Source organism: Nycticebus coucang, chromosome 19, assembly GCF_027406575.1.
Source record: "Nycticebus coucang isolate mNycCou1 chromosome 19, mNycCou1.pri, whole genome shotgun sequence".
NCBI lineage: Eukaryota > Metazoa > Chordata > Mammalia > Primates > Lorisidae > Nycticebus > Nycticebus coucang.
In genome coordinates this window covers 9,317,469-9,325,222 of record NC_069798.1, presented here as the reverse complement: position 1 = coordinate 9,325,222, position 7,754 = coordinate 9,317,469, and positions in this window count along the sequence as shown.

Genomic DNA, 7,754 nt, shown 5'->3' with positions numbered 1-7,754 from the left:
CCCCATGTGCCGAGGGTGGCAGGTTCAAACCCGGACTACGTTGTGGCGGGTGCCTGTAGTCCCAGCTGCTCAGGAGGCTGAGGCAGGAGAGTCGCTTAAGCCCAGGAGTTGGGGGTTGCTGTGAGCTGTGTGATGCTATGGCACTCTACCGAGGGCTATTAAGTGAGACTCTGTCTCTACAAAAAAAAAAAAAAAACAATTGTCAGAAATTATTTCTGCAGTTAGCAACTATTAAGAAACTGATGTATTATGCAAAAAAGGTAGGCCATAGGGTAAATTATCACAGTTGTCTGAATGATCCAGAAGTAATTTTTTTTTTTTACAACATAAACATGTTATATATTAACACACTGCTTTAAATGTCATTCCAACTAAAAGGACCCAGTGCTTCCTGGAAAAATGACTGATTTCAGCTTTGGGGCAGGGAAAGTACATGGCAAGCCTGAGTCATTATTGTTCCAGAGGGTAAGAAAGTGTTCAAAAGTGCATGGGCATGAGTCAAAAAGACACAGGTGGCTCACACCTGTAACCCTAGCACTCTGGGAGGCGGAGGAGGATGGATTGCCTGAGCAAGAGCAAGATTCCATCTCCACCAAAACAGAAAAATTAGCTGGTGTTGTGTCAGGTGCCTGTAGTCCCAGCTACTCGGGAGGCTGAGGCAGGAGGATTTCTTGAGCCCAAGAGTTTGAGGTTGCTGTGAGTTATGACAGCACAGCACTCTACCCAGGGCAACAATGGAACAATGACAACAAAACCAGGAGCCTACTTGAAGAGACGCCTGCTGGGAAAAGTCGAGAGCTTATGTGTCCCCCCTCCCCCAACACACACATGGCAATGGATTAAAACAATCGAATTAAGGGCGGCGCCTGTGGCTCAGTCGGTAGGGCGCTGGCCCCATATACCGAGGGTGGCGGGTTCAAACCCGGCCCTGGCCGAACTGCAACAAAAAAAAAATAGCCGGGCGTTGTGGCGGGCGCCTGTAGTCCCAGCAACTCGGGAGGCTGAGGCAAGAGAATCGCTTAAGCCCAGGAGTTGGAGGTTGCTGTGAGCTGTGTGATGCCACGACACTCTACCGAGGGCCATAAAGTGAGACTCTGTCTCTACAAAAAAAAAAAAAACAATTAAATTAAAACAATACAAGGGTTCAAGATCTTTCCAGAAAAGGTGAGATGAGAAAAGGCTTTTATTTGCCAAAAGAAAAACCCAGCTAATAAATATAGAAATGATTAATTTAGAAAATCATCATTGCTTTACCAATTTAATGACAGATTCCAGCAAGTATCAAAATGGATGATAAAGCCATAGGTGAAAATTGCTGAGACCATGGGAAATACACTATTTTCTTTTCTTTTCTTTTTTTTTTTTTTGTAGAGACAGAGTCTCACTGTACCGCCCTCGGGTAGAGTGCCATGGCATCACACGGCTCACAGCAACCTCTAACTCTTGGGCTTACGTGATTCTCTTGCCTCAGCCTCCCAAGTAGCTGGGACTACAGGCGCCAAGAAATACGCTATTTTCAAATATCACAGATTGTTTATCAATTGCAAAGAGGAAATGGTGATCCCCGGACACACACCTTAACCAAACCTCCTCAATGTTGTGATGGACCTGCTGGTACAATGCGCTGAGGAAAGCACGCCCCCATCTAGGGCCAAACAGAATGATCCAAGCATAATTCTCAGAGTCTATTAAAAAATGGGCCTTACTCGTGTTGCATCATAAAAGAAAAAAAAAAGGCAGTAGAACTATTTGAGATTAAAGGAGACTAATACTATGTGACATTAAATGCAATCCATAATCCTAGATTGAATCCTGGATTTTAAAAAGCAAAGAAAATCTTATGAATGGCATCATTGGGACAATTTGGGAAATTTGATTACTAAGTATTATTTCTAGTATTTTGATAGTAAGTGTGTTTTTTATAGTATTATATCAATGTTACATTTCGATTTTTTTTTTTTTTTTTTTGAGAGAGGAAGTCTCACTCTGTTGTCTGTGCTAGAGTACCATGGCATCATCATAGCTCACAGCAACCTGAAACTCCTAGGTTCAAGCGATCCTCTTGCCTTGGCCTCCTGAGTAGCTGGGTCTATAGGCACTCTCCTCAATGCCCCACTAGTTTTTCTATTTTTAGTAGAAAAAGGGTCTCTGCTCTTGCTCAGGCTGGTCTTGAACTCCTAAGATCAAGCAATCCTCCTGCCTCAGCCTCTCAGAGTGCTAGGATTATAGCACTGTGCCCGGCCTAATGTTACCTTTCTTGAATATTATCAAGTATAGTGAGTACAGAGGAAAAGGTAATATTTCTTAAGGTGAGGGATTAAATAGTTAGAAACACATTGTAAGGACAGAAGTTCTTTGTGCTATTCTTTCAGCTTTTCTACAGGCTTCAAAATTTCCAGTATAGGGCGGCGCCTGTGGCTCAGTGAGTAGGGGGCCGGCCCCGTATGCCGAGGGTGGCGGGTTCAAACCCAGCCCCGGCCAAACTGCAACAACAAAATAGCCGGGCGTTGTGGCGGGCGCCTGTAGTCTCAGCTGCTCGGGAGGCTGAGGCAAGAGAATCGCGTAAGCCCAAGAGTTAGAGGTTGCTGTGAGCTGTGTGACGCCACGGCACTCTACCCGAGGGTGGTACAGTGAGACTCTGTCTCTACCAAAAAAAAAAAAAAATTTCCAGTATAAAAATGCTGGGGAAAATTGCATTAAGAAAACTCTAGTAAAAGGTTCTTTACCATACATTGATTTATTGCTTAACCTTGGCTTTGTTTTAGTTAATCTTATGAAATCCTATATTGAGGTTGTCAGTTACTTTATAATACTTGAAACAGCAATTATTTTAAACCACACGAAATAGACAATCAATGCAGTTAAATCTCTCCCCCAAGTATATTCTTTTGGTAAAATACGTCAGAAAGGAATTATCCTAAAATTCCATGTTTTAGTTTTCCTAAGAAGGAAATTGTAAAGGATGAGCACTCTACTGTGGGCCACTGGATTGTGAAGGAGAAGATGAAATTGGGGTCAGGTAATTTTAAAGCTGGCGGGGATTTTGGAGATTATGATCGCATCATGGTTTTTCTTCTTCTTTTTTTTTTTTTTTTTTTTGGCCGGGGCTGGGTTTGAACCCGCCACCTCCGGCATATGGGACTGGCGCCCTACTCACTGAGCCACAGGCGCCGCCCATGGTTTTTCTTCTTAAGTGCTCAATATCTGCTTGGTCATTCTGGCACTTGTGCGGCCTGGAAATACACAGCATAGATGACCTCTGCTCTGGAGGGGATAAGGGTGGGGGTCGTGAGCTCCTCAGGAAATAGTCTCCGTTTCTGTCCTGCTGGGGACAATTTGAGGCACAGGATTAAGCTCCAGCTAGCTATGAGCAGTTTGAGAACGCACCTTCTCCTATTTAGGATCACTTCCCAAAATCAACTATGTGCATACACGCACATTTCTCAGGCTCTGCTTGAAGACTCACATCCCACAGGGCCTTTCCTGGTACCTCTGAGTCCCCTGCCTTTACATTTCTCCAGAGAGAATCATCTCCCTTCTGCCCTTGACACCCAGCCTTGCCACGGTGAGGAGTGCGTCCAAATTCCTCATGTAAGTAGTGAAACTCCTTCATATGCTTCCCACATTTTAAATGTTTGTGGATATCTGTTGTCTGCTGACGGCTCCTTTCCCATTCTCTTTGCACTTGTAAGGTTCAACAATTTAACCTTGCATTGTTATTTTAGCTGGGAGTACTGAAATATACAATAACAAATTGTTTTTTCTTAAAACTCACGGATGGCCGGGCGCAGCGGCTCTTGTCTATAATCCTGGCACGCTGGTAGGCAGAGGCAGGTGGATTGCCTGAGCTCAGGAGTTTAAGACCAGCCTTAGCAAGAGTGAGACTCCCTCTTCTAAAAGCAGAAACTTAGTCTGACATTGTGGCAGGCACCCATAGTCCCAGTTACTCAGGAGGCTGAGGCAGGAGGATCACTTCAGCCCAAGAGTTTGAGGTTGACAGAGTGAGACTCTGTTGCAAAAAAAAAAACAAAAAAAACCCTCACAGATGCTTCACTAGCACTTCACTTAGGCACATATACCAGATAATTTATCACCTATAAAGAAATAGAAGTGATGGGAGAATCAACAAACAGAAAAAATTGCTCAGATGTGGCTAAATTCAACCATAACAGGAAAATATTATTCTGACATTATATTCTACAGTAAAGAAGCTGCAATGGTTTTTGTTTCCAAGTAAACACTTCTTGCTACTGATTGGTCAATCAACTGTGGCATCATCCTCCAAATCAATCCGTGTGGGAGGGTGTTTGATTGATTAGCAGCCAATCGAATGAAGATAGGTTCTATTCCCATGGCAAAGCCAGTTGCTCCAAGTAAGCTTTCATTACTTTACAAACTGTTGTGTATCGTTTTTTTTTTTTTGGGGGGGGGGGAGACAGAATGTCACTTGGTCACCCTCGGTAGAGTGCTGTGGTGTCAGAGCTCACAGCAACCTCAAACTCTTGGGCTCAAGCGATCCTCTTGCCTCAGCCTCCAGAGTAGCTGGGACTAGAGGCGCCACCACAACACCCGGCTATTTTTAGAGACAAGGTCTCACTCTTGCTCAGGCTGGTGTCAAATTCCTGAGCTCAATCAATCCACCCACCTCAGCCTCCCAGAGTGCTGGGATGACAGAAGTGAGCCACAGCGTCACGGATGTGTGTCTTAAAGTGGACCATGGAAACATCCTGTCCTCTTCCTGATGAATCAGATCTAGACAAATAAAGAAATTAAAAAAAAAAAAAAAAAAAAGGAACATCCTGCCCTGAGGACTTCACTCTAATATGATTGTTTTAACCCTGACTCATTTCTCAGAATTCACCTGTCAGGGTTGATGTCAGATTCTCCTGGGTCTAATGAGACACCAAAGACACAGGTTCGTACCAGGAGTCACAGACTTGAGGAAGTGGAAGGGACGGGTCTTTGGGGGTTTTCTCCCTCCTCCTGCTTTGTTCATTTAGACTTTCTCCAATGTTTCCTGAGACTAGCCTCGCTGGCAGGGAGTTGGTTTTCTAAGATAGGTTTAGCTTTTGTCTTGTGTTTTAAGAACCAGAGTTATTCAAAAAATCTTCTTATTCATTACTTTGTTTTGTTGGTATTCTTTCTTTCCGTTTTTTTAAAAGAATAGTGCTGTCATTTAAAAAAAATTTTTTTTTTTTTGTAATTTACTTATTGAATAATTCTTTTTTTTTTTTTTTTTTTTTTTTTTTTTGTAGAGACAGAGTCTCATTGTACCACCCTCGGGTAGAGTACCGTGGCGTCACACGGCTCACAGCAACCTCTAACTCTTGGGCTTACGTGATTCTCCTGCCTCAGCCTCCCGAGCAGCTGGGACTACTATTGAATAATTCTTATGTTTGCTTAAGAAGCATGAAGCTTATTGGAACATTGAAGACCATGTCTTGGCTTAGCCTTCACTTTGCTTCATGTGTTTTGGTCTGTATTAATATTATTATTATTTTCTACTGATCATTGTTTATGATTTCCTAGTTGTTGAGGTTTTGCCCCCTGTTTTTACTAGGTATTATTGGTTTTCTCTCTCATTGCATTTTTTATTACATTGCTTTCAGGGATATATTTTCTTTCTTTTTTTTTTTTTTTGGAAAATCGAGTCTCACTTTATGGCCCTCGGTAGAGTGCCGTGGCCTCACACAGCTCACAGCAACCTCCAACTCCTGGGCTTAAGCGATTCTCTTGCCTCAGCCTTCCGAGTAGCTGGACTACAGGTGCCCACCACAACGCCCGGCTATTTTTTGGTTGCAGTTTGGCCGGGGCCGGGTTTGAACCCGCCACCCTTGGTATATGGGGCCAACACCTTACCAACTGAGCCACAGGCGCCGCCCTCAGGGAAATATTTTCTTCTTTGGGGAAAGTTTTGGAAATTTGTCCATGGGATAAAATATTAGCAGCAAATTGAAGTAATTATCAGTGCTTGCAGAGAAGATGTGTACAGAATAGATTTTAAAATATATCTAGGTTTCCAAATTGTTTAAAATTTTCTCTATTCATATTACAAAAGCAATACTTTCTTGGTAAATCAAGTGTAACGATACATTAAGTTGGATAAATACAAAGCCAAATACCTTCTCTTTGTCCCCTCTCCCTAAACCCTAGTTAGAAGTGAGAAAAGCATCCTTTCATTTTGTTGCAGGAAGATGAGGCCCAATGGAGAGAAAGAACACCCAAACACCGTGTTTAAAAGAGAAAGGGCCTTATTCCAGCCAGTGCAGCGACAGCAGACTAGTCTACAGTGGCCATGCTCGGTGCATCTTACAAGGGTATATGTGAATCCTAGTAAATGTGGAATGTAAAGGTCTTAGCAAAATAAGAAAATGCTACAAAAGCTATGTTAACTAATGTGATGAAAATGTGTCAAACGATCTACCAACCAAGTGTATGGTGCCCCACGATCATACTAATGTACACAGCTATGGTTTAATAAAAAAAAAAAAAAAAACTGCAAAAAAATAAATAAATAAATAAAGTGGCCATGCTTCCCGACTGGCTCAGTCTTCTCCTTTTTATCTCTAATCAAAAGTTTGGGGCCAATAGCCGGGCGTTGTGGCGGGCGCCCAGCTACTCGGGAGGCTGAGGCAAGAGAATCGCTTAAGCCCATGAGTTGGAGGTTGCTGTGAGCTGTGTGAGGCCACGGCACTCTACAGAGGGCCATAAAGTGAGACTCTGTCTCTACAAAAAAAAAAAGTTTGGGGCCAGGGTTACCTTTCTCACTGGTCAGTTTGAATCAAGTTGGGGAAGTGGTCTCGGGCTTTTACAGAACCACGGACTTTCACAGAAGTGGAAGCAAGGGTTAATTTCCAGGTCCCAGGAAGGTAAGCCTCTATAAATTCCTAAGAGCTGAGTCACCACAGGGAGAACCTGACAGGTGTGTCCTTGGGGCCTCCTTGAGAAGACTTCTGTTCTCATAGACCTCACTTTCCCTGTTATCCTCTCTCAATTTTTTCACATAAACTTTAATGCCACCATATTTGACTTTTTATATTACTTGATCCTCTTTTTTTTTCTTTTTTTGAGACAGAGTATCGTTATGTTGCCCTTGGTAGAGTGCTGTGGCACCACAGCTCACAGCAACCTCAAACTCTTGGGCTCACATGATTCTCTTATCTCAGCCTCCCAAGTAGATGGGACTTCAGGCACCTGCCACAATGCCTGGCTATTTATTGTTTCAGTTGTCATTGTTGTTTTAGCAGGCACAGGCTACGTTCAAACCAGCCATCCTGGGTGCATGTAACCACTGTGCTATGGGCATCACGCCTATCCTCTTTTTTATTAGTTTTTCTTAATAGTGAGAAAGGTGCATTAATTTTTCACTATTTCTATTTTTGTTAACTATTCTGTTTCATGAAGTTTGTTCTTCATGTATTTTGATACTTTGTTATTTGGTGTATAATGTTTCATGATTCTTACATACTTGTCTATAAGTATCTTTATTACTAAACAAATTTCTTTGTTCTATTTACTTTTTTTTTTTGCCTTAAATTAAACATTCAATCGCTACTTTCTTTTTGTTAAAGTGTCTGGCTACACTTTGGTCATTCTTTTTAAAAATTGCCTTTCTGAGGTCTTTTATCTTCAGTGTACTTCTTGGTTTTTTTTTTTTTTTTGAGACAGAGCCTCAAGCTGTCGCCCTGGGTAGAGTGTCGTGGCATCACAGCTCACAGCAACCTCTAACTCCTGGGCTCAAGGGAGTCTCCTGC